Source organism: Balaenoptera musculus, chromosome 14 (assembly GCF_009873245.2).
Source record: "Balaenoptera musculus isolate JJ_BM4_2016_0621 chromosome 14, mBalMus1.pri.v3, whole genome shotgun sequence".
NCBI classification, from domain to species: Eukaryota; Metazoa; Chordata; class Mammalia; order Artiodactyla; family Balaenopteridae; genus Balaenoptera; species Balaenoptera musculus.
Genome location: NC_045798.1, coordinates 1,369,331 through 1,397,248, shown reverse-complemented (window position 1 = coordinate 1,397,248; position 27,918 = coordinate 1,369,331). Strand labels below are relative to the sequence as shown.

The 27,918-nt window shown below is 50.9% G+C and overlaps 1 long non-coding RNA gene across 1 annotated transcript; it reads left to right on the top strand.

Moving 5' to 3' along the window:
* The first annotated feature begins 1,586 nt into the window (after positions 1-1,586).
* LOC118906673 lies at positions 1,587-6,647 on the top strand. The gene is made up of 3 exons (XR_005022573.1): positions 1,587-1,645; positions 5,669-5,795; positions 6,453-6,647. It is a non-coding gene; the product is annotated as an uncharacterized LOC118906673 (long non-coding RNA).
* Positions 6,648-27,918: the final 21,271 nt, after the last annotated feature.

The following is a 27,918-nucleotide window of genomic DNA, read 5'->3' as shown; positions in this document are numbered from 1 at the left end:
CAGGGTTTAGGTTTAAATTGAGTTTCTTAAAAATCATGAGTAGTCCAGCATTGGAACAGATATAGTTTTTTGTTTTTGTTTTTTCTCTGCTGAGCATAAGATGAAATAAATGCCTCATTCGTAGGGCCATTTTGAGTGAAGAATACAATTTTAAACACTGAATCATCTCAGAATGGTGAAGATACCGCCTGGAGACAGATGAGGGGACAGCAGATCCCCATCCTCTGATTCCTGCATTTGGGACATAGACTCGTTGACAGGAATGACCCAAATGGGTTAAATAGTTTTCCCTCTCCCTCCACCTACCCTCTCCCTGTTGTTGAGTGTATATATCTGGATTTAACACCTAGATGAGTGTGTGCCAGGATCCCGCTGTGTGCCGTATCATAGCTTAGAAGAAGGTTCCTTGGTCGACATCCACACAGTGATCTCCCTACACTGAGTACCCGTTCTCTCTGCACACGATGACCACACGCTGGGTCAGCCCCTCTCCAGTGCTGGCCACGCCAGAGAGAAAGCACTTCAGGTATGCCTTGTGAAGAAGGCCCCCTGCCCCCCCCACTCACACACACACACTCACACACTCACACATACACTCACACATACACTCACACATACACACACTCACACACACTCACACACAACACATATTCAACCAAGAGGATCCGTTTTATCCTCAGAACATTCCTTCTGGGAGCAGCCCTGCGACTGTGTGGAACATGGATGGCCAGGATCTTCCCCGGTCACGCAGTCTGGCTAAGCGAAGGGCTGTCCTGCTGAACAGCAAGACATTTTATAACCTTGTGTTGAAAGGGGGAGGGCAGGTGCGAACCATCTTTGCTACGTCCTCAGTGCTGAGGGCCTTGGATTTGGGCGTGCTGTCCTGGAATGACTGGGGTGGTCAGAGGAAGCCTCTCTAAGGAGGTGGCATTTGGACTGAGGCCCGCCTGGAGAGGTGGGCGGAGAAAGTTCTAGAAACGTGGGGGGCTGGGCCTGGTGTGTGGGAGGATGAAAGGCGGAGGGGCCTGTGAGTCTTGCGGCCGGGGTCTGGCTGTGGAAGAAGCCGGCGTGGACGTCGTGCAGCCCCCGGCTGGCTGTGACGCCTCCCTTCCCGGGGGACACTTGCCTCATCACGAGCCTCACTTCCCAGTGCGGAAACCAGAGGTGCGTTTCCCAGCCTCCCTTGCAGCGGGGCCCAGTCATGTGACCCCAGCCCACCAATCCGAAGCCTCCCGTCAGCCTCTGCCCCGGAAGAGAGAAGGTGGAGCCGGCAGAGCCGGTGAAGGCGGGGGAGCTGGCGGGGAGCGAGGCCTCGGTGGGGAGGGCGGAGAGAGAAGGTCCAGATCTCGGGGCCGGCGGCGGCGGCGGGGTCTGGCTGAGTGGCCCTGGTGTGGGGCAGGCGTTTGCTCCCCACGAGGGGCCTGAGAGCCTCCTGACATGCGCCCCGGCCGCCCGCCTGGCGGCTTCACCTGGGGCGGTTGGAGATGCTCAGGCTCGGACCCCGCCCAGAGCTGCGCGCACAGGAACGCTCAGGGACAGTGAAACGTGCTCCTTTTCCCCTTCCCCCAGCTGCAGGGGTTCCTGTCCTCACAGTTGCCAACCCTGGTGATGCAGAAGCCCTGGGAGGACTTAACCAGGGAGTGAGGTGAGCTGGTTTATCCTTCACGTGTCTGTCCTGCTGCTGGGCTCAAGAGGGGCCGGAGGGGAGGCCAGGCCAGGAGGCCACGACTTGTCCAGAGAAAACATGTCATTGTCACAAGATAGGCAGACATGCACGTGCCCTGTGCAAGGACCGAGACACACACCTGCAAACTTAGACGCACACATCACGGATGCTCACACACCCAGACTCCCATGTGCAAATTCGGAAACATCCCTATTTATACAGAGAACACAGACCCACAGAGACACAGGCGAGGGTGCTGGCCCCAAAGCTGCTTTTGTGTCTTGTGCCCCTAGAATCAGAGGAATGCCCCAAGCCCGCCTGACTTTGCTCCCCTCGTGCTGCAGAAAACCTTGCAACTGAATTAAATATCCAGGAGCCCCGGGAGCCTGGTTTGCGAGATTGGATCCGGTGAAGAGAAGTCCCAGCCCTAGGCCAAATGTGATGCCTGTGGTCCTGCCTCTCTCAGGGAGGGTCGCTCAGCTGAGCCCCCAATGGCTGCAGATCAATATGGACCAGATGCTAATGGCTTTTTAGCTGGGGACCAGCATTGAACCAGGGCATCGTGTGCTGGCAGTGGGCACCTTTGCCTTCCACAGGGCAGAGAGGGTCAGCCACGGGCTGTGACCCCTGGTTGGTGACCTGGTGTGTATCACTTGTGCATCAGCGGGGTGTTCTGACATTGGGGACATCAGCTTCTGTCCACGATCAGCTGTAAACACTATACCTTGTTGACTCTATCCCACTAATCAATTACAAGGGAAGAAAATCACATTTGAGAGATAGTCGGACATTCTATAGTATATTGCACTTCAAATTATAATTTTATGAAATCTCATTATTTGTGTCTAGACTGAAAGAGATTTAATATTGATTACTTAACTGCATTTCCTGTTGCTCTTATGAGGAATGCTGTTTTTCTAAAGGTCTTCTGTTTCAGTCACTGAGAGTGGTTTTTTCCTGATGTGTTTGGAACTGAGCAGCGCCATCAGGGGCTTCTAGAAGTCTCTGGGAGCCTCAGGGTCTGATGCTGGAAGGACATTATGTCCATCCTGGGCTGCGTGCTTTCCTCACTGTTATCGTCGTCGTCACCACCATTATCATCACTGCCGTCGTTACCAGCATCACTGCCGTCGTCCCCATCACCGTCGTCATCGTCATGGTCGCCGCCATCGCTGAATGTGGCACTCACAAGTCCTGGCACTGCTCCAAGTGCTTTCAATCTGTTACTCTGTTGACGTCATCACGAGTCTATAAGGTAGTGTCGCCATCCCCATTTGAATGAGGAAGAGGTTGAGGCACAGAGAGGTTAAGAGACTCACCTAATGTTGAACAGGTGGTGAGCTGCAGAGTCTGGGCTCAGACCCAGCAGCCTGGTCTGACCTCCATGCGCTTACCCACTCTCTGTTTTGCACAACACGCCCTCGATCTCCCTCGACAGCCTTTGCTCTCCATCGCTGGGACTGTGTCCGCACCTCAGCTGTCCCCAGAATGTCCCTCGCTGCCCCTGAGCCTTTGTCGACACGCTCACCCTCCACACTTCCCTCTGGGCCACCTTCTCCTGAAGCCCCTGCTAGCATCTCTCCCCAGCTCCCGACGCTCACAGCGCTGCTGCTGTCCCCCCCTGACACTGACCACCTGCAGCACTGCGCTGAGAACCGCAGGGGCAGGTCTCCAGTTGGACAGACTCTAGTGCCCTAGGCAACCCCCCAGGATGTCCAGGGACAGCCTGTTGTTACCCTGATGAGGGCACCGGGTCAGGGAGGAGGTGTTTATCCGCTGAAATTCCTGGTCTCTCAATGTCCTCACATCACAGCCCACAGAAACGACATGGCCACGGCATCATTCTGGTTTGACAGGCTTGTGCTGCTTCCCCCCCAGCGTGGGGCCCCCGGCTCTGGATGTAAGCGTGTGACGTGGGCAACTGAGAGATACTGAATTTGAATGAGATCAGATTAAAGCAGAGAAGCCTGTCTTCCCCCACAAGGCGACTGTGCTGGCACCTCCTAAAGGGAACTCACTCTCCATCTGATCTCCCTGCTGGAGACTCCATTATCTTTTCTTACAGAGAATCTAGCCTCTAAACCTCCACAATTTTCCTGCTGTAGCAAGATGCAGACAGGAACTTAGAACAGCATGTGTAATAGACCCAGACTGGGCTTCCCCACTGCAGCTGACAGGGGCAAACCAGCCTCCCGGGGAGCACGTCCCCTTCCTGGGCAGCCCAGGAAGGAGTGGCCTCTGCCATTGTCCCCTCTGAGACCCCAGCCCAGGAAAGACCCCCAATCTCCCGTGGCCAAGGTGCAGATGAGAAGACCAGCATTCAGGATGTTCACTCAGTGCCGGCGATGCTTGGGGAGCTCTGATTACAGGACCAGTTCGCTCAGTCCTCACCCTGACGTGGGGAGAGTTTATCCTCAGGTTTCGGATGGGGAAACTGAGGCACAGAGTGGTCCATTCCGTTGTCCAAGGACACACGCTGGTGAGTGACGGGACTGAGGTTGTCATCACCGTTATCGTTATCTTCTCCACAATCATAATGACCTTCATATCAACCCCTCCTCGTCGTCACCGTTGTCATAACTGCCCCTCCCTTCTTCCTTTTTACTGAATGAGAGTCTTTCTTTGTCTTGTCGTTGATTTCTTTGAGAAAGCAGAGTCATTTTTTTCCTTTCTGGTTTGGCTTAACTTGTTTCTCTATAAAATAACTTTTTAAAACATATATATATTATTCAGATACTTACAAGGTAAATATTCAGACATTATGAAATTAAGACTAAACAATCATTTATAGAATAAGAAGAGAAAAAACTAATAATTCATGTTCACTAGTAATATTTAGATGGTTCTCCTTCTTTGTTTGTATTCAAAGGTATGCAAAACTTTTCTTTCACCAAACATAGGATAATGCGGCACATGGTATTTCATAACCTGCTTCTGCCACTGGACGCTGTGTTGTAACGTCTCATGCCCGCTCTCACCCATGTACCTGTGCCTCGTGATGTGAAGCCGGCACAGGTGACACCAGCCAGCCTCTCCCGCCTGTCCTCCTCGCGGCTCAGCGGGCGAGCGTCTGCACCCCGTCCCCACTTCCCATAGGAGCCCCGCTTGTTCATGGTCCTCAGTTGCTGACCTGCCTCCTGTGGGAGACCCCCTCACCCACATGTTCTCTCAGGCCCCCTCCCCACCTGGGTCATAGCTCATAAACGGTCCCGCGCGCTGCCTTGTCACATTTCCCGAGAAACTTCTCACTCCAGACCCTGGGTGGTACTGGGGACACAGAGACACCCCCGCTGACCTTTCTTGAGCACTGACAGGCACCAGGCATTTACTATTTACTTGTCTGGCTTCCATAATCCCATAGCAACCCCATGACGTATGTTCTGTTATGTCCCCGATTCAGGCATGGAGAAGGTGAGGTAGAGGTTGCACAAGTGAGAAGCCAGGCTTCACCCCAGGCCGTCAGAATCCAGAGCTGAGGCCCTAACCGTCCTGCTGGTCCATGGCCCCTGCCTGTGAGGAGGCCACCCTGCATCAGAGGACTCTCCACATGCCCAGTCCTGTGTCCCGAGAAAGGCCAGGCAGAGCCCTAAGTGCTCTGTGCAGCTAGAACTCGTTTAGTTGTAAAGGACAGAAAACCCAACTCTAACCAGCTTTAGGCAAAATGGAGGGTTTCAGATTCAAGCTCCTCCACAGTCTAGGGCCAGAGCTGGCCTCTCCAAGGCTGGGTTCAGAGCCTGTGATGCCATCAGGGCTCACTTTCCCTCTCTCCCTCTCACTGTCTGATTTCTTCTTCCGGGTCAGCTTCTTTCTCAGATACACTCTCCCTGATGGACGCAGAAAGGCTGCAGCATCTCCGGACCTCACACTCTCTCAGCTGCAAGTCCAGTGGGGGTCACCTGCCTCTGTCCTGAAACTTGCACCAGTGGAATGTGACAGGAGTGACGGGTGTCCCCTCTGATAGAAGCTTTAGGAACCAGTGTGTCACTCTCTTCCCTGCCGCAGTGAACAGCAGCGTTCCAGACAGAAGCTGCCTCGGTGGCCTGGGTCCTGGAGTGACAATGACGTGGAGCAAATCCACAGCCACGACAAGACGAACACGAAGCATGAGCACGAGTGAGCGTCTGTTTTGGTGAGTACTAGACCTGGGGTTGTTTGTCGCTGCAGCATAACCTAGCACGTCCTGCCTGATCTCCGGCGCATGGACGTGGTGCGTCTCGGCTGAGGGTCTGGATCCGGCATCGCTGCGTCTTGTTTCCCCCAGAGAGCCGAGTCCACACGGGGACCCAGTCAACACCTGGTGACTGATGGGTGCCAGTCCCCTTTCCACGTCGCTCCTCTTTATCTGGTCTCTGCGCTGGTGCCCTTTTCCTATAAAGTCTCTCTGGCCACTGGCCCGCCTGGCTTCAGCCTGAAGCACCCAGCAGGGCTCCAGGCGCTGGTCAGGAGCAGGTGATCAGCTCCAGCTCACCCTGCTGAACCGTGGACATGAGTCTGGTTTCCCTCAGTTCTCCTTGTGAGCTCGGGCATAATGGGATCTTCCCTGGAGAAGGTAGCTAGGAGCCTGCCTTAAACTGACACAGGAAGGGAATAAAAGCCCATCACCGGTTTTCAAAAAAATGTTTTTCTGTACAACTGTGGAAAAACTAGGGCACTGGCTGCCATAATGTTCCCTGAAGTCAGAAAGAGCCAGGGCTCTAATTTAGCCTTTGTTCAGCGGCAGACTCATTGGAGCTCCATCGGGCAGGAGGCGGCGTCCCTCACAGAGCAGCCTGTCCTCACCCCACAGGACACGGCGCCCGCGGAGGAAGGACTGTGTCGTCATCGATCAGAGCTTCCTGCACTCAGCCTGCAGCGCGCCTCCTGACGCAGCCTGGCCCCTTCCCATCTACGCTCCTCCTCGACGGGGCCTTCGTTCCTGGAAATTAGTTCAGTAGATGTACCTGCGTGTATGTGTGTGCGTACATGTATATGAATAAAGCCTTCACTGCAGTGTTTACAGACATTTCAGACCAGCAACCACAGAGGCGTGCGTGGACTGAGGCAGGTTAAACGCCGCGTGTTCATCGCTCACAGGGACCCCGTGTGGCTCCTTTTAGACATGAGGCTCCTGCATGTCTGGCCCCCGGGGGTGGGGAGGTGCTCCAGGCTTGGGCAGTGGGGCGCTTGCTCCAGGACTAGGGGCTCCAGTGAGGGGGCAGAGCTGGAGCGGTCACGTGGCGGTCAGTGGGGTGCATGGGCGGGGGCGCCTGGGTGTGACCTCTGCAGGGTCCCTGCTGCCCGGCCTCCGGAGAAGGGCCTGTTTCCTGGGTCCCCGGCAGTTCTGTGGACCCTGAGAGCAGAGGATGATTTCCCTTTGTCCTTAAGACAGAGAGGGTGTCTCCTGTGGCACCGAGAAGCCTGGACCCCGGGGCCTGCTCTGCACCCTTTACCCTGAAGGGCAAGATCGCACATGGGTCTCCCTGGCTCTGCACCTGGACCTCAGGCTGGCAGAGGGCAGGCCCTTCTCACCTGTGCTTGTCCCCGTGTCACCTCCTGCAGGACAGACTGGCTGCGGGGCTGACTGCACGGAATCCCCCATTCACGCTGCTGGTCTCGGGTGGGGTGACGGGGTGACAGTGACGCAGGGACACACATGGCCGGAGCCCCGGCTGACTCCGGGCTCTCACTGGGGCTGAGGATGGGAAGCACACGTGCTGCGACTGGTCACTGGGAGGAGGAAAGTGCAGGTGGAGGCCGAGCGCTGAACGCACACAGAGGAGCCCCGAGGGCAGATGCGCGGTGGGGCGGGGTGGGCGCTCCCCGTGGGCGGGGCCTGCTGCAGGGAACCGGCCTGTCCCGGGGGCTGGGGCAGGGGAAGCAGGTGCTGAGCATCCTGGTTCCTGCTGAGGGAAGCCTCTGTCTGGGGGGAGGTCGTGGCTTTATTGCTCTGTGGGGTTAACTCTCTGTTCACTAAAATTAACCAACTACAGTGAGGATGTGGGGCAACGGGACCCCTCCTACACTACTGGTGGGAATGTAAATTGGTGCAGCCACTATGGAAAACAGCATGGAAATTTCTCAAAAAATGAAAAATACAACTACCATGTGACCCACCAATTCCACTCCTAGGTATATATCTGAAAACAAAAACACTAATTCAAAAAGATACGTGCACACCCGTGTTCATAGCAGCATTATTTACAGTTGCCAGGGTGTGGAAGCAACCTAAGTGTCCATCAACAGTTGAACGGATAAAGAGGATGTGGAATGGAATACTACTCAGCCATAAAAAAGAATGAAAATTTGCCATTTGCAGCAAGATGGATGGACTTGGAGGGCATTATGCTAAGTGAAATAAGTCAGAGAGAGAAAGACAAATACTAATATCACTTATATGTGGATTCTAAAAAATACAACAAAGGTTAATATAACAAAAAAGAAGCAGACTCACAGATATAGAGAACAAACTAGTGGTTACCAGTGGGAAGAGGGACGGGGAAGGGAATTGGGGAGTAACAGGTACAAACTATCAGGTATAAAAGAAGCGACAAGGATACATTGTACAGCATGGAGAATACAGCTTAATTTTAAAATAACTATAAATGGAGTATAACCTTTAAAAATGTGAATCACTATATTGTACACCTGTAATGTATAATACTGTACATTAACTAGACTTCAATAAGAAAAGTACATAAAATTATAAATATAAAAGAACGCAAATAACAGAGAAGAAAATAAACTAACTGTAAATCACACCTGCCACGCTGACACACGTTGGTCTGAGGGGTTTGCTGCTGCTTCTGCTTTAGGAAGAGCAGGGCCTCAGGCGGGGCTCGATGAGCAGCATTTAGCAGGTGCGACTCCAGACAGCTGACCGGAGGCCTCTTCGCTGTGTGTCTGCGTGTCTGACATTGTGTACAAACCGTTGCATCCCTATGGGCACCGGTGGCAGAAGGAGTCAGCTGACCGGGATGGGAGGAGCCGCTCGGGTGGAAGGAGGGGGAAGTCAGGTGCAGCAGGGTGACACCACGACGACTGCTCCTGCCGAGGCCACCTGACACCTCACAGGTGTGACGCCGAGGCCCAGCTCCTCCCACCTCCTCCATCCCCAGGACGGGCGTCCCCTGTGCTCTGGTCGCGGCAGTGACAGCGCTCAGCACGGCCTCATGTCCCTCTCACGCCGGGGCAGAGTCCTCCTAAACCACACCTTGTGCAGCTACACCGCCTCTGGGTCTTCCCTCCTGTCTGAAGCCCAGGGCCTCCGGATCCCGACCTCTCGTGTCAGGAGGGGCTTCAGTGTCTCGCCTGGAGAAGGAGGGGCGCTCATGGCCACACAGGAACGCAGCCCCGGGACGCACCCGAGTGCAGCCTCTGACCAGAGTCCCCCGAGGCCGCCCCAGTGTCTCCCTGCCTGCAGTCAGCACGCCCTGGGGTGTGGGAGCCTCCTGGTCAGGACACCGATGCCCCCAACCTGGTTTTCAGGGAGAACTAAGTGAAGGAGAGGCAGGCCTGGGGAGGAGGCTGGGCCTTGACTGGAGTCCGGGAAACGGCCGGTGCTGGGGATGCGGCCGCGGTCCCTACCACAGGAGGGAATCCGGGCAATCGTCCTAGACACCCCCCAGACAGGCCGCGCTCCTGGAGTTGGAGCGGAATCGGTCAGCTGTTTGGAGGCGGCCCAGGGCCGAAGGGAATCTGCTTCCAACCCTGGGGACGGGCCTTGGGCAAGACCCCGTGTCTGGGGCTTATTCCAACCGGAGGCCCAGCCAGGGTCCAGCTCTGCTCTTCTCTGTCTGACGAGACCTTCGTCCCTTGTCCTCGTTTGCTGTCCCTTCTCTCTCTCCTTTCCTTTCCTAAGCTTTGTCCCCACACTCAAGAGCCAGTCTGAAATACGAAATGTACTTTCCCTCAGTTATTCACTTATTTATTTCCCCAAACCCTGTTCTCAGGTATCTTCCAATCCCACATCACTAAATGACAAAGGAGTACAATTCCTCCAGTCTCGACAGAGGGCACTGATGGGACTCAGGAGTTCCTGGCTCTGTGCCCACGTTCCCGGTGATGGGCACAGGCACCTCCCGCCACCCCTCACCCTCTCTCACACACACAGTGGGTTCAGATTTCCCCTCCAGGATCCTGGCATCTGAGGCGTCTAGACAAGCCCAGGTGAACTCCATTGTTTGAATTTCGTGGGAGGTTCAAAGGCTAGAAAACCTCCAAAGGAACAGCCCAACAAAGAAACCAGAGTTGTACACTTTGGGGTCGTTCACATGCTGACATAGTAGCTGTTCAACTCCTTGCACGACGTCAGGAGCCTCAGGGGGAGAGGTGCTCATCCGTGAGGCCGAGGTGGTCCTGGATCAGGTGACACCAGCCGGTCTCTCCAGGGAGCAGGTGGAATGTCCCCAGGGACCAGGAGGAAAGCGCAGGGGTGGGGACTTTGGCACCAGGTGAGCGTCCCGTTCATCCGTCTTTCACCTGTTGGTTCCTCCCCGGTCGATGAGCCTGGCCTGGATCGATAATCAGCCCCAGGGATGCTAGGGTCTTCCTGCCCTACAAGGGCCAGGGTGCCTCCCCCAACGAAGCAGCAACCCCCCAAAACGGGTGCGGGAGGGACTCTTCTCTACTGCATTCATTGAAGATACCAGGCATTGATGGGCGAAACCGCTTTTTGTCTACTTAACAGGTAATTCACCACTCACATAAGAAACACGTAATTATTGCTTATGAAGGGTTTACGACCGTGTTATGGGGAAAATCTATCTTTGCTCAGAAGTTAGTAGGAAAAAATACTGTCCCCATCAAGGCTCCTGAATAGCCACGTGCATGTGCTGGCTCCCGCGGGGCGCTGGGGCATGAGGAGAACACCGGGCACATCTGGAGAACTGTCACCGAGGATGGTCTGATGAGGCGGGTGTCGCCTGCGGGGTGTGCCGGGTCGGCCCATTCCCGGGAAGAGGTTACCAGTCATCACAAGGGGCCCTGAACTCGGAGACGCGGGGTCTGCAGCCCTTTGCGGGGAACTGACAAAAATGCTTCAGGTTTACTTTGGTCCCCATAGCGGGCGGAGACCAGATGGAATGCATCAGGGATCGGCACGTGGGCCCCGGGGTGGGCAGTCCAGCCGAGGACACAGCAGGCCGGGGCTGGGAGTGGAGCGGAGGGCACGCGGGGGCGCACACTGCTGCGTCCGGAGGGGATTAGGCGGGTTTCACAAGTGCCTTACCCCGTCCCTTCTCACGGGTGTGGGCAGAGCCTGCGCCGCTGTCCCTGACACGGCCCAGCCGGGGGGCGTTTAGGCCCATCGCGCACTGCTGCCTCCACCGTCTAGAGGAGCGCCCGCAGGATGCGACTGAGAGAGGCCACCCGCTCCCTGCTGGTCCAGGAGGCCGGGATCTGGGCCTGGGCTCGCAGGCAGGACAGGAGCCGCCACGGGGCCTCCGGGGCTTCACAGCCTCCATCCCAGCTCAGGTGGGCGGGCAGCGCGGGAGAGGCTGAGACCGGCCCGCGGTGACCCTCCAGCTGCAGCCCCTGCGGCCTCTGCCAGGAGGGCCTGGCGCCCGCGGGCTTGTGGCCGCAGCGTCAGCTGATGGGACGGGTCCCGGGCCCGGGGCGCCCTCCAGCTCCGCGAGCCCCGAGCGCGGGGAGCCAGCAGCACCTGCAGATCGAGTCCCGGGCCCCACTCCGTCCTGGACAGGTCACCTCACCTCCGTGTCTCGCTTTCCTCACCTGTACATAGTAGTGAAGACACCCGATGGGCTCACTGCGGAGACCGAACCTCTGAATCCGCGGAAGGCTTTAAGAGCCACGTGGGCACACGTGTCACTCGTCCACGCCGGCTGCAGTGATCTTGCCCAAGTACTGGGGATCCTGCCCTCCACGCTGAGAAGGGGGGCCTCGCGTCACAGACCAGCCTTTCCCCCAGTGTCCTCTGCACGGTCCAGGTTCCACAGGATAAAGGAGCTGTGGCCCCAGCGCAAGAACCCTGCGACCAGATATTCCGGGAGTGCCGGGATCAAGCCAGCTCGACCCGATCCTTTGCTGCAGCCCCTGTCGGTGCCTTTCCCACGACGAGGGGGCCCTGCGGTCCGGGCGGCTTCTCGAGGGTAACGCTGGCTTCGCAGAGCGTCTCCGCGCCTGGAGGGGGGCAGCACACGTGCGAGGCCGGCCCTGCTGTCCTCGGCCACCGAGGAACTGCCGCCCCCCAGGTCCCTGCAAAGGAAGCTACCGTGCGATTGGCACAGCGGGAAGAGGGCCCTTCCTCGAGCGGGCGGCTGGCTTTATTTCCCTCGGACAACATCTCAGCACCTGAACTGTCTTCCGTTGGCCCGCGATGCGCAGCTCCGGCCCCGGCCCCTCGTTGGCGGCCACGCCGGGACTCTGGAGACATCTCCGACCCGCTCGGCCCCTCCCTTCCGACTGAGGGGGTGTCGGAGCTGAGCCAGAAGCCACCTCCTGGGAGCACCTGGACGGGCCGCCTCCGCCAGGGAGAAGCTCGGTGACAGCTCTGCAGCTCGGCGCCTGCCAAGTAAAAGTCTCCTGATGCACTGGGGTGAATCTCCCTTCCCCAAGGTGTTCTCCCGAGGCTGGACGCTTAGCCAAAATCGCCAGTTTTAACAATGGAATTTGTGAAGATGACTTGTCCTCGTCCTCGTCCTGCGTCCAGAGACTCAGGCATCAGTGTCCCACGCCCCCCCCCCCACCCCCCGCACTGGGAGGCTCGGCAGAGATCACCCCGCTCTGCGGGTGCTGTGGTTCCTAACAGCCACCTGCAAGGGCGGAGCTTTCTGTCCAGTGAAGACCACCTATGCCGCCTGAGCCCAGCACACCAGGGGGGAAGCCAGTGCCGCAGTCTGTCCCCAGACGCTCCCTGATTTGGCATTTTCATCCCACCATCTTCACTTAAAGCCAACGCCCACATTTGACACGGGCTGGGGTGGTTGGCCTCGACCTTTCTGAGGAGTCCCTGAACTTTCCACTTTGCTTTTATTTCTGCTTTTAGCAACTTCACCGAGTTACTATTGGCACAAGATGAAAGGCACCTACTGATCATTTTGGACATGTGTGTCTCCGTGTGAAACCGTCATCACAGTCACGGTAATGAGCATATCAGCACCCCAAATCTCCTTGTTCCCTTTTGTCCCCTGCCTCCTGACCGGCAACTAAGCCCTGCCGGCTATCACTGTAAAGAATTTCCACTTTCTAGAATTTTATATAAATGGAATCCTGCTATTTACACTCATTTTGTCCGGCTTCTTTTACCCAGAACGACTTGAGATTCATGTGGCGGCATAGAGCTTAGTTCATCCTTTTCAGTGCTGAGTAGTTCCCTGTATGCATGGACCACAAATTGTTTTCCATTCAACTGTTGATGGACATTTGAGTTACATGCAGTTTTCACTCATTACACATAAAGCTACTGTGAATATTCGTGCACATGTTTTTGCTTAGACACTTGCTTTCATTTCTTGTGGGTAAGAATCTAGGAGTGGATTGACTGGGTCGTATGTATGTGTGTGCTAACTTTTCAAGAAACTGTCATGTTATTTTCTGAAATTCTGCCATTTCACACTATTGCTAGTCGTGGGTGAGAGTTCTGGTTGATTCACATCCTGTGATGTGATTCGCACCCTGTCCCGTCAGTCTTCGTCCATTGTAATAAGGTGAGCAGTGGTATTTTAAAATACCTTTTTGGGGTATGATTTACATACCAAAACATTGACTTATTTAAATGTGCAACTCAGTGGTTTTCAGTAAATTTAAAGAGTTGCACAACCATCACCATAGTGAGATTTTAGAACATCCCATCGCCCCCCAGAATATTCCACTCAGTTCTCCCCCCAGCTTCTAGCAACCAGGAGTCTACTGTCTGTGTCTGTGGATCTTCTTTCGTGACATTTCACATGAACGGAAGGGCACCTGAGGAGGACTTTCACATCTGGCTTCTTTCACTTAGCATCATGATTTGGTGATTCACCCACGTTGTTGCTTGCCTCAGTGCTTTGGTCTTTTATTGCCAATTAGTATGCCAGTAAACACATATAACACATTTTGTCTCTTTATTCACTATTATGGCTATTTTAAATGTTTTGGGGTTTTGGCTATTATGTTATGCTACGAGCATTTGTGTACAAATCTTTGTATGCATGAATGCTTTCATTTATCTTGGGTAGACAGACACCTAGGAGTGGAATTGCTGGATCATATTGTAAATTTATATTCATTAAAAAAATTGACATACGATGTTGTGGTCTGAATGCTTGCGTCCCCCCAAAATCAAAGGTTGAAATCCTAGCACCCAAGTTGATGATACTTTGAGATGGAGCCTTTGAGGGCTGATTAGGTCATGAGGGTGGAGCCCTCATGAATGGCATTGGTGCCCTTAGAAAAGAGGTTCAAGAAAGCTCCCTTCCCCTTCCACCACGTGAGGACACCTTGAGAAGAGGGCTATGAACTAGCACCTGGACTCTCAACAGACATTGAATCTGCCAGCACCTTGATATTGGACTTCCCAGCCTCCTGAACCGTGATAAATTTCTGCTCTTTATAGGCCACCCGGCCAGTTTATGGTGTTCTGTTACAGCAGCCCAAATGAACTAAGACAGACTATTTTCCAAAGTGGCTGTACCATTTTACATTCCTACTAGCAATGCATGAGGATTAAAGTTATTTCATCTACTTCTCTCTTTTATTCCCTCCAGTGTTACTGAGATGTAATTGACACATAACTTTGTACTAGTTTCAGGTATACAACAGAATGATCACCACAGTAAGTTTAGTTAAAATCCATCACTTTACAAAGTTACAAACTGAGATGTGATGAGAACTTTTAAGATCTACTCTCTTAAACATTTTTTAAAATATCTACTCTCTTAGGCACTTTCAAACATTCAATACAGAATTGTTAACTATCACCACGCTGTGCATTACATCCCCACCACACACTTTTTGACATTTATTACTATCTTTTTTATTGTCATTCTAGTAGGTGTGAAACTGTATCACACTTGAGAACTTTATTTTTCTAATGATTAATGATATTGAGAATCTTATCCTGAACATATCATATATGTTGTATCATATATGACATACGATATATACACACACATATTTGTCAGTATTTTTGTAGCGTCTGTTCAAATCTTTTGCCCATATTTTATTGAATTGTTTTTAATGTTGACTTTTGAGAGTTCTTTGGATATTCTGGATACAAATATTTCGTCACTTATGTGATTTGTAAATATTTTCTCCAGTCTGTAGCTTGTCTTTTTATTCCATCAATGTCATTTTCTTTTGCAGAACAAAAGGATAAATTTTGGTAAATTTATTGTTATTTTTTAAAGGTCATGCTTTTTGTTTTACATCTAATAACTCTTTGCCTAAAGTATGGCATGAATATTTTCTCCTACATTTTCTTCTAAGAGTTTTATGGTTTTCCTTTTTTACATTTGACCAATACTTGGTTTGCTTTTGTATAAGGTACAAGGCTTCCTTTGATGATTATTTTATTTTTTATGTTTTGCATATGGATGTCAATCTTTCCAACACCATTAGACAAAAAGACTATATTTACTCCACTGAATTAGTCTTTCAACTTGGTAAAAAATGAGTTTCCAATATTACTGTGGGTCTATTTCTAGATTGTATTTTCTGTTCCCTTGAGGTAAGTTTTTACTTTTTCATCAATACCACACTCTCTTAGTTACTTTAACTTTATATGAATTCTTAAAATGAGGGAGGACGTTCCTCTAACTTTTTTTCTTTCTCAAAATTATTCTGGCTGTTCTACCTCATTTGCCTTTTCATATAATTTTAGAATCATCTTGTCCCTATCTACAAATAAATCTTGCTACAATTTTTGTTGTATTGCATTATAATAGAGATCATTTTGGGAAGAACTGATACTCTAACTCTTGAATCCTCAAATACATGAGCACAGTATGTCTCTCCATTTACTTAGATCTTCTTTAATTTGTTGTGTCAGTGTTTTGTGTTCAGATTACAGATCCTGCAATGTGTTTTGACCGATTGTAATTGTATTTTGTGGTTAAGATTTGTACTTCTTGTACATAGAAACGTGATTCATTTTTGTCTGTTAACCTGTATACTAAGACCATGCAAGACTCATTTATTAGTTACCAGAGGGTTTTTCCTTTTTCTTTTTCTTTTGGTAGATTTATTGAGACATTCTTCATAGAGAATCATGTTGTCTACAAATGGAGACAGTTTTATTTCTTCTGTTTCAACATATATGACTTTTATTGCTCTTTCTTGCCCAGTGCCCTCCCTAGGACGTCCAGACAGTGTTTGATAGGAGGGGTCAGAGTGGACCTCTTCGCTGTGCTCCAGTCTAGAGGGAATATTCAGTCTTGAACAACTAGGCATAACTTAGACGTGTGTGTGAGTGTGTGTGCATGCACGCATATGTGTGTGGTGACCACTATCCAGTTAAGGAAGCTCCCTCTAATCCTTGTTTGCTGAGAGTTTTTATCATATAGATATATTGAATTCTGTCGAATGTTCTTTCTGTGTTTTTGATATAATCATGTGTTTTTGTTTTTGTTTTTTTCAATCTGTTAATGTGATGCATGTTGTTGACTGATTTTTGAATATTGAACTAGGCATATATGCCTGGGATAAACTACAATTCTTTGTGTAATATTAAATTTTATTTTTTTCATGATTCAATTAAAAAATATTTCAGTGATGATTTTGTGTCTGTGTACATAAGGGATATTGTTCCCTAGTTTTCTTGTGGTTGCATGATTCTGGTATCAGAGTAGAAATGCTGGCTTCTAGAGCCAGTTGCTAAATGTTTTCTTCTATTTCCTGGAAGGGACTGTGCACAGTTGGTATTTTTCTTTAAATAGTTGGTATAGTTCCTTGCCTTGAAGTCTACTTTGATAATAATATAGGTTCTTTAGGTTTCATTTGATTTATGTTCCACAGTATATCTTTTTTCATCATTTTAGCTTATCTTTCTTACAATAATGTATTTAAAGTGGGTTTCTTGCAGACAGCACATAATTTTTGCATGTGTGGGTTTTTTCAAAAAATATTCTGACAGTATTTGACTAATGGGACAGATAGTAAATAGGGTCTCCACTGCAGCTCTCTCATTCTGCATTTTAGGCACAAAAGTACCAGAGGCATTATGCAGATAATGGTAACAGCTGTGTTCTAGTAAAACTTTATTTACTAAAGCAGGCGCTGAACTGAATTTGGCCCAAAGGCTGTAGTGTGCTGAACCCTGTTTTAGGCTATTTATATTTAACATAACTATTGAAATGTCTGAATTATATCTAATCATTTATTAGTTTTTTCTCTGTTTGCTGCCTCTGTTCTTAATTCCCCTCTGTCCCTTTTCTGGCCCCTTTTATAACATATGATTTTTTTCTTAGTGTTCTATTTCAATTTACCTATTTTTTAGTATTTTAATTTATCTGTTGAATTTTTAGTATACCCCTTGTATAGTTGTATGTGTGTGTGTCTGTGTGTGGTTGCTCTAGGGGTCAAAATGCACTTACTTAACTTTTCACAATCGACCTAACACTGATATTTTATGATTTCACATGCAACGTAGGAATAGTAGCTGATCTAGGCCCCCTTACCTTCCCACATTATGTTACAGCTGTCCTGTGAATTACATCTACGTACCTTATAAACCCCGTCAGACAGTCATACACTCACTGTCATGAGTCTCTGTTGGAAGCAGGACGTGTTGCATTGGGTGATAGGACCGGGTGTGAGCAGGCCGTTAGTGGGAGCTTCCATGTCCATCTGGGTAGGAACGGGCTCTGGGTGAGCTTTGCTGTGGCCGCAGGTGTCAGAGGCTACATGTTCCCCTCGTGCGTTTGTCTGGGGTCTCCTGGACTTGGGCTTCCCCATGTGCTCCTCCGCAGAGCTGCTGGGTCCTGCAGCTCTATCAGCCCTAATCACGGATGTTACGCCAGAGCCCTGCTGGTGTGGTTGTAGGTTTGGGGGAGGAAACTGGTCTACAATCTTATGTTGAAATCTCTCTTTCATCACTCATCTCTGAGTCCCTGGGCCACGTCCTCCACGCGTGCTCCTCCAGGAGGATGGATTCATCTCCCCTCTCAGGTGAGACGAAAGTTGGAGGGACTGCAGTGGGGCAACCCTTTCTCCAGGCCAGGAGAGACCTCAGGACTGAGCTTTGGAAAACTCCCACCCGGAGAGCAGCACTTTGCTACGGAGAAGCCTCTGGGCACATTCACAGGGACTCCTCTTCCCTCCCTCTGCCTGAGCCACTGGGATCTTCCTGGGTCTTCCCGGGGAGAACCTGGTGGGGCTCCTGGAGATAAAACCCAGGACGTCGTGGGCACCCCCCGACACTGCGGCCACCAGGAGCTTCTCGCCCTCATGCGAGTCCTCACTCAGGCTCCGCCGTGGGTCAGTGTCACCACAGGGTTCCTGACAGCTGCTGACCCAGGTGAGCAGGTCCTGGCCTGACTCTCTGCGTCCCCCGTCTCCAGATTTGGGGTGGTGGTCTGTCACGAGACCTCACTTCTCTGATGCCTCCAGGCAAAGTTGATTTTTAGTTTGTTCAGCTTTTCCTGGTTGTGGATCAAAGTGAAAGCTCCCAAGCTCTGGAATGTTAGAGCTGAAACCAGAAGTTTCATCTTTTAAAGAACTGAAGAGAGAAAAACAGCCTATTCTAAGGACCCAGATATTTAACCTTTTCTGCTGTTCCTCCTCGCCTTGTGAAGTCCTGGGTTTCCTCTGGTCTCTTTCTCTGCGGCCTGCGGAGGTGCCGCATCTTTTCTTTCACAGCAGGTCTGCTGGCGACACGTCTGGTTTCCTGCTTCTGAGAAGGTCTCAGCATCACCTTTACTGAAGGGTGTATCACCGGATGTGGAACTCTGGTGGACTCCATTTCTTTGAGCCCCGGAACCACTGAGTGTTCTGCTATCGTCTAATTTTATGTCTTCTCATGAGAACCGTGAGGACATTCCACACAATGACACACACGCAGCGAAACAGTGCGTGGAATGTCCTCACAGTTATTTCAAGGTTATTCTTTGTGTTTGCTTCTCAGCAGTTTGATTCTGATATGTGTACACATGACTCTCTTTGAATTTACCCTGTTTGGGGTTCACTTGGTTGTTTGAATACGTAACTTTGTGTTTTCACAAATTGGGACGTGTTAGCAATTATTTCCTTCACCACACTCTTCCTCTCTTTCTGGAATTCTGGTGACATGAATGCTGGTCTTTCGTTTGTTTGTATTTGTATTGTCCCACAGTCTCTGAGTCTCTGTTCTGGTTTTTCAGTATTATTCTCCTAGTTTCTCAGAATGGATAGTTTTTATTAATCTGTTATCAAGGCACTGACATTTTCCTTTGTAAACTCCATTCTGCTTCTGAGACCAGACAGTGTTTTGTCTTTTGCTTATTGTATTTTTCAGCTCTAAATTTTCATTTGTCCCTTTTTTATCTTCTTTTTCTTATCTGAATCTCTTTCTTTCCATTTGTTTAAAGAGTGCTCATGTTTCTTCTTGGAGCATAGTTATAACAATTGTTTTAAAGGTTTGTCCACTAATTCCAACATCTGTGTCACCTGGAGTTGGTGTCTCTTAATTGGAATTCCCTCTTACAAGATATTGAGATGGTTCTGGTTCTTTTTTTTTTTTAATATTTATTTATTTATTTATTTATTTATTATTCATTTAGGCTGTGCCAGGTCTTAGTTGCGGCATTTGGGATCTTGGTTGCGGCAGGCATGCGGGAGCTAGTTCCCCGACCAGGTATTGAACCTGGGCTACCTACAATGGGAGCACAGAGACTTACCCACTGGACCACCAGAGAAGTCCTGGTTCTGGTTCCCTGATGGCATATAATTTCAGATTGTATCCTGAACAGTTTAAATATTACATTATATGACTCTGGATCTTTCTTAAACTCTAAGGGGAAGGCTTGTTTTATAGGACAGTTGACCTGGTTAGGCACATGCAGCAAGTCCCTGCCTTCGTTGCATGGGCTGTGGTTCAGTTTCCATTCCAAAGCCTTGGAAGTGCTATGTGTGTCTGTCCCTCGTGTGCTCTAACCATCGGTCAGCCTGGGACCTGGGCACCGGTCTACTCTGGGCACAGTCTTCAAAGCCTTCAGTGTGCTGATGAGTAACAGAGCACATAGGCGTGGGTCAGGGTGAGCCCAGTAGTAGTTCAGAAATGCCCTTGTAGTTAGTGCCCTTTCTTGGTCTCTGTCTCCTCTGCCATCTCCCTGACACGTTACGGCTTTCAGGATCCCCCTTTCATGTTCCTCCCCCCGCCCCACAGCATTCCAGCTAAGGAACCTGGTGTTTTAGTTTCCCTTTCTGTGTGCACAGTGCATACCCACTGCCGGGGCTCGCGCTCAGGGCAAACTGCAACCCAGGACACTCATTACATCTCCGTGCGTGATACCGAAGCCTCCGGAATCCTGAGGGAACAAAAGAGGGAAGTGTCCAGTGAACTTCAGGACAGCGTCACTGGGACACTCTGCAGAATAAGATGGTCGTGCAGATCTGCATTATTTATGTGCAGTGGTCTCTGTAGTATGGTGAGTGATGGCGGTAGGTGATGGAATGTCATTTCTAATATGGTCCCACTTAGGTATAAATGAGGTTAAACATATTATGTGCATTATATGTGTGCCTTATTTTAGACAAAGTTCTAAAAAATGGAAAAGATACAGTATTAATGTTAACGGTGATTTTCCTGATGATAGAATGTGGATGACTGTACTTTCTTTCTTTGACGCCCTGTGTCTTCTGATCGCCTCTCCCTGCCATCAACGTGCATCACTTATACAACTAAACAAATAGGAAGCTTTTAAAACTTGGCTTTGTTTGCCGGCACCTTCCTCCCTGGGCATGTGTCTGGGTGAGAATGGCCCCTGAATCTCTCATCTTGTGAAACGCACGTGCATTATCTCTCACTGGCAGAGCAGAGATCACAAAAATTCAATCAAAACAGCAGGTAGACTGGACACAGACATCCAAGTACAAGGTGAATCTCGGAATGCATCAGTAGTCTTATCTGTGCATGAGCTTTATAGGGTCTCGTGTTTTCTTCCATGTACTAAGATGATCTACAAGTGAATAATTCCCAGCTAATTTATCCTTGCCTTCAGAATACATGAGTTCCCCTTTTTAATTAATGATTTCATCCCAGGAGAGTTATGTTTTTAAATGTCTGCCTTGGGCGAATATTAAAACAGCTGGGCTCCTGCTGACTGATGGAGGGGTGGGGAAGAGCAGAGGGGTGTGCTGGGGGTGCATGGATGTCGGGCAGGGCACAGACCCAAAGACCCCCTCCCCTCTCCCATCAGAAGAGCAGCCTACGTGGCTTGTCCACCTAGCTTGTCCCTGAGCCACAGGTGATAGGACAGGGCCCAGCAAGTGACAGCTGCATGGGGTTAAAGAGAGATCTAGACAGAGTTCATGAAATCTAATTTAATGATTTATTCTCATCATTCAAGGGGAAACTCCAGGTTTAGGCAAGGCTTGGAGGAAAGTCTTTTTCATGATGACTTATGTAAACCGCTTGTATTTCTCCATTATTAACCTTCCCTCTGGGTATCTGTGCTCCTGTTCATAAGGGCATGTCCGGAAGTGCTCTTTGCTGCTGCCAGGTAGGGCACTGCCCCCCACTTTCCTTTGTCCCGGATCACCAGCCCAGGCCAGCTGACGCTGGGGCGTGTGGCTCTGCTCTCTGCAATTTTGTGAGATCACAGTCTTCTCTTTGTACGCTGGGCCCCCTTCACCCCGCTCATGTCCTCTTGTTGTTGGCGAGATGGAACTTAAAGCAAACGCTGGGATCTTCCTGCCAAAGCACAGTGAGAAGACACAAGCAACCAAAAACGTGTGACCATCATATTGTAACTGGGTGACAGCTGTTAAAATGAGTAAGATTTCCCATAAAGGATGTAATTACATTTTCATTGTGTTAAATAAAGGAAGAAAAGTAATACCAGCTCACGATCATTGCCTTTAATCTCCAGCAATATCATTTACCTCTGAAATTGTTAGGGAATATCAGGCCAGGCAGCTGCTGGCGCCGTGACTCCCGTGTAGGGGGCAGAAAATCCACCCCTGGGGGTGGGTGGGTGAGAAGCGTGCTCACCGGCTTTGGAGCCGGGCTGAGGGACGGCACCTTGGGGTCTCAGTCCCCACCCTCCACCAGCCTCTGTCCAAACCCCACAGTGTGAGCGGGGCGCTGGCCTGGGATGGTTACGTAATCCAGCACCAACTTCCAAAGGTGTGTTAAAGAGAAAAAGCTGAAATCTCACAGAGGAGAGAATTTCAGATTCGTGGAGCCTGGCCTTGATCCAGCCGTGGACAAGGAAGGGAAGGAAGGTGTGGGCATGTCTGAAGCTTGAGTTAGGATTTGGGGTAAATCAGGAGCCTGTGTGTGGGGGGGGGGGGCGATTCCTGACTCAGCGTGTGAACCCTGGGCCTTCCTTTGCAGAGACATTAACAGATCCCAGGTCCCCTCAGGAAGCTCAACCAGGGGCGTGGCAGAGCCTGACAGCAAGGAGGGCAACGGAGGCCTCCTGAGAAGACCCCTGCCAGAAAACCCAGCCGGCCCGCTGTGGCCCACGTCCACAGGGGTCCACATGGGCAGCATCGAGTTCTAGTTACAAATCGTTAGAGAAGATTACACGGGATTTTAACTGGATAATTCAGGCAGTTAGAGTAAAAGAGGGTTGTTTGTCCTACTATCACTAGGGGGAAGAGCACGTGTCATTAACTCTCTTAGAATGTCTCACCCCCAGGGGCAGGCAGAGCACCAGAAATCAGGAGATACTTTATCAGGTGAAATCTCCGTCTCCTCGTCTATGATGGCCTCAGGATCCCCCAGACAGACCCTCACTCACACCTCAGACCCGCAAAGTTCACAATCAGCTACAAACAGCTTCTGCAGATTGGATAAAATGTCATATTTTAATGACATAATTACCTGTCTTGATTATGTAATTAGTAAAAACACCATAATTATACACTTAGAACCTGAAATCATTTATTACAGAGGCCCCGTTTTGTCATTTGAACAATAATTTGTCATGGTGAACCTGGTAAAATCCTACACAATCTGCGGAGAAGGCAATTTTAAAGGAATGAAGACGGATGCCCTCAGCAAACTGGGTACCAACAATTTCTTCAGTCATCAAAAAGAAGTCCGGAGCCCTGGTAAGAGCTGCAAGTTATAAAAGCCAACAAATTAAATAAATAGAAAGTAGTTTTGAAATACAGCTCTACACACTGCTAATTTGTTACTGAGTGTTTCAAAATCACTTGGTCTGTAAGAATTGTAAAAGCCTCAGGGGTTCTTCAAAGGCAAGGGTTGCGATTTTTTTCTAAATATTTAGAAACAGGTGTGAGTGTGCATGTGTGTGTATAACTCTTATGGTTAAAGGTACTTTACATGAAGGTCGTGTCCACGATTACATCATTTAATAGTCATCTCTGGGGAGCTTGGGTGTGTATTTGAAAACGTCCCTTTAGAAGGAAGCTCCACATTGGGAGCAGGTTTGAAACCCTTACCGTCCAACTCCATGAGTTGGGGCACTGGGGAATCAGAGGTGATGAATAATAAAAGAAGGAAAGGTAGATTCCTTGGCTTCCCTGGTGGCACAGTGGTTAAGAATCCGCCTGCCATTGCAGGGGACACGGGTTCGAGCCCTGGTCCAGGAAGATCCCACATGCCGCGGAGCAACTAAGCCCGTACACCACAACTACTGAGCCCACGAGCCACAACTACTGAAGCCCACGCGCCTAGAGCCCATGCTCCACAACAAGAGAAGCCACTGCAATAAGAAGCCCGCGCACCACAACGAAGAGTAGCCCCCGCTCACCGCAACTAGAGAAAGCCCACGCGCAGCAACGAAGACCCAACGCAGCCAAAAATAAATAAATAAATAAATAAATTTTTTTTAAAAAAAGAATAAAGAAAGGTAGATCCCTCTTGTTGAGGAAAGTCTGGAGAGAGGAGGAAGCAGCTGGATGGGGATGGAGTAGGATCCTGCCTGGGAGATCTGATGCCTCTGGGTCAGGGTCTCGCAGAACTCGCCACCCTGATTCCACCTTGTTCTGGGGAGGAGCTCTCTCTCCTCAGCCCCAGCTGGCGGGTCAGTGCCTACTCAGTCCTCCTGCCGACCCCTCCCCACCTAGAGGGTCAACACCTCCCCCACCGCAGACATCTCTATGTGATGGAGGACCTGACTCAAGGCTGTCAAGGGCTCTCCTGCTTGGGGACGCTGGGGAGGCCAGCTGCTCTGGGGTGTCACCATGCTCTCACTGTTGCTGTGCATTCCCCAATCTCTGTTTCCAGAAAAGACAGGGACTTCTTATGCTTGGTGATTGAGATGCCTGCTCCACCCTGTTTTAGAGAAGGTCTGTCCTCATTCCCCAGAGCTGGTTCTCCAGTGGATTCCTGTTCACACACACACAGTCACTGTGAAGGAGAGAGAAGATCCTGACTGCAGCGCCAGAGTGCCTGGATCCAGCCACACCTGAAGGCAATACCCGGTACTTTTCAGTGAAGTGGGCCAATCACTGCCCCCCTTTTTTAAGTGTTTTATTTATTTTATTTATTTATTTTTGGTTGTGTTGGGTCTTCGTTGCTGTGCGCGGGCTTTCTTCTAGTTGCAGCGAGTGGGGGCTACTCTTCATTGCGGTGCACGGACTTCTCATTGCAGTGGCTTTTCTTATTGTGGAGCATGGGCTGTAGGCACATGGACTTCAGTAGTTGCGGCACGCAGGCTCAGTAGTTGTGGCACATGGGCTTAGTTGCTCTGCGGCACGTGGGATCTTCCTGGACCAGGGACCAAACCCGTGTCCCTTGCATTGGCAGGTAGATTCCTAACCACTGTGCCACCAGGGAAGCCCCTCCCCCTTTTTTAAGCCAATTAGAAATTGGTTCTGTCACTGACAAAGTTGTAGTTGATAACCCATCTCTGTCCCTCCCACCCCCACTTCATTCTTCTGAGCCCGAGAAGAACTGGGAGACAGAAATAAGTGGGCTGTGGAGAGGCAGGTTCTGAGCACCAAGGTCACCATAGCCCCTTCCCACCACATCAATGGACCGATAACTTTGGAAACGCCATTTGCACCAAAACCTTTATAGCGTCCTTCTGCCCACTGTGCCCACAACCTGGAGACCCTTCCGCAGAACTGCTCCACCTTAAAGAGCGCCCGGCCGTCACCGCACACATCTCTGAGGGCTTTCCTGACTGCACCCTTCCTGGGCTCCCTCCCCAGCCCCCGTCCACCTGCCATCTGTGCTCAGCCCAACTTCACATCTCTCTGATACTGGAACCACCCTCCTCCCCAGCTGCGCTTGGTCCCCTGAGGGCAGGAGCTCCCTTACCTGTTCCTGGCTCCTTGGCTCCTAGCAGAGCCCTGGGGTCCCTGATAAATGCTCATCGGCAATAACCATTCACCCACTGCCACAAATGCACAGGCAACTGCAGAATTACAGAGGGTGTGTGGGCAAGAGAGAGATTGGGAATCCCTGCTCTCGTCTTTGTGGTTTGGAATGCATTGCTACAGGGTTCTAATTAGGCTTATACTGCAAGCAAAGCCACACTTCAAAAAAATAATAAGTCTACTACAGGAATAGACAGTTTTTCATGTAAAGTTTCCACCCTGTGCTTTCCTGGCAGGATTCCGAAGGCTTTTAGAGCTTGTTATCCTAACTGGAGAAGCCCCAGAAAGGAGAGCTAGAGGGGAGTGATGGTTTCCTGTACATCACTCCTGACATTCTGGGTCTCTGAGCAACCCAGCCTGGCTGCAGGGGAAGAGGGTGGGAAGGGACCTGGCTCAGGGAGGCTCCTGGGGGCTGGGGCAGCTGCAGTGACCTGGTGGGAGCAGCGTAGGGTGGGGGACAGACCTACAGACCCTCCTGCCCCCCATCCTGAGACACCATGCAGCAGGACTCCCTCGGGGCAGTGCCACCACCTGCCCCTCCCTGCACAGGATGGAAGGCAGACTCGGCCGACCCTGGGCACATGCCAGGACCTTCTAGAATGTTCTGTCCTCAGTGTCTTTAGTCATGACAGCCAGACACACACCAGAAGAAAATCACCAGGGAAAGGCAGCAGCACCAAGGCCCTGTCTGTTCATTTATTCTTTTGATTTGTTTAGCTGCAAACCAGACTCGTTTTTCTGCGGACTGGAATAGAGCTGACAATATCGATAGTTTATTACATGACCATTAACAGCTGATCATTTATTCCTACTGTGGTTTTTCACTCAGATTTATTTTTATATCTAGCATAAAGTACCTTGTTTATTTTTCTGAGGGACTCTGAGGCTTTACTTAATTGATTATAGCAACTGACCTCCAGCCCCCAGATTTGTTAAGAAAAGTACACACTCTAACTCAGGGCACACAGAGCAACATTTCTTTACCTGAATTTTGATTTTTCATTTTTCTGAAAGTTAACAAGTTTTAAGGGGCTTTTGACCTAAGCTATTCATCTTTTATGACAAATTGTTAGGGAACATAGCATCTGAACTTTAAAGGTTAGCAGGGATAAAGCTAATGTTCACTTTTCACTTTCACTCACTGGCTGTGTTCCTGGGGCAGGAGCTGGACGTCACGGCATCCTGCCTGTAACAGAACAGTGATAAACCTGCCTCCCGGGGGTCCTGCAGGTAGAGGGGGCCTCACGTGGAAAGTGCTCAGACGGTGCCCGGCTCACGACAGCCCCAGCGCATGGGGCTTCCCCCGTGGAGCTGCCGGGCCAGGTGAGAGCATCACCAGTCCCCGTGCCCGATGTGAGACGTGCCCCTGCCGGGCTGAGTCTACACAGTGTGAAGTGGAGCCTCTTCTCTGCAGGCCCTTCTGAGACTGAACGACTGTGTTCTCACCAAATCCACGTGTAATTCCTAAGAATTCAAGTATATGCATTTTGCCAGAAAAAAAAGAGAGAAACAGTTCAAATTGAGCTGTAAAATTAAATTTACACATGTACTTTTTATGATACGCTGTTCATTTCAGTATGTATTTTGCATTCTGAATACATTTGCATCTATTCTGTACGCACTTTGCAAAGCTGTTGGGTATTGTGTGTCATGGCTGTTCTCAGAGGTTTGTAAAGGGAGTTTTGCCCAAGCACCCTCTGTGCCAGGACGCAGCCCACACGGTGCACGAATCCACCACGTAAGGGAGGAGCCATTCGCGTCTCAGTAGGAGCGTGAAGATACACACAAGCCTCCCAGGCAGCCCTCCCTCACCCTCGGGGGCAGCGTCCCCACCGGCACCTGCCTCTTGGCTTCTTCCCAAGGGCACGTATCTGAACGCACACAACTTGACGTGGACGTGTGACCGTCTCGACTACACAGCGAGGCCACTGCGGTCGTCCAGGTGGGAGGGGACGGCTGCCTGGACCAGGACGGCAGCAGGGGACCTGGGGAGCGCGGGTCAGACCTCCCTAGTGGGATGGGGCGGAGAGGGGTGAGGGGACGGCCCCTCCAGGCCCGTCACTGTTCTCTCCTGTCCAGGGCTGAGGGAGGGTAACCTGTGGAAAACCCCCTCCATCCTCTGTCCTCTGTGGACCAGACGCTTCCTGCCACCAGCTCCGTGCCCCCCACTTCCCTGGCAGCCCCCAGGTGCGTTAGGAAGAGCAGGGTCCGCTTTCACGCTCGCCACGATGGAGTGCCCACGAGCTGCTGGCCCCGGGTGCTGTGCGGGATTCCTCACAGTAGGAACACCTCTGCAGTGTCGCTCTGGCTCTGGCCCCTAATTGCTTCTTGGCTCCCTGAGCAGGGCCAGCCCCTCTGTCTATTCCTTTCCTGTCTATTCCTTTCCTGAGGTTCCATCCAGGGACCTCCCAGGGTGACACCGGGGCCGCTGCAGGTGCTCCAGCCAGACCCAGATCCCTCTCCCGGCTCTAAGATCCCATTAACCCACTACCCATTCACCCAACAAGTATTTAATGAGCACCTACTGTGCGCAAGGCAGCAGGGAAGGGTGGTCCCTGAACACAAGCACCTGCGTCTAGAGGGGACCGTATGGACCAGAGGTTACCTTGTCAGCTGAGTGGGCTGAAGGAGGGGACAGCCCGGGGACGTGACCTCAGGGACACAGGGGAGGAGCACTTCCCAGGGGAGGGAGGCTGGAGCAGAGACAGGAGGGCTGGGGAAGGCCCAGCAGGACAGCAGGGGAGGCTTGAGGGCAGAGGGGCAGGAGGTCAGGGCCTGAGGGGGAGGGACTTGGTGACTGGGGACAAACAGGGTCCAGCGAGGCCGGACCACAGCCCGTGCTGGGG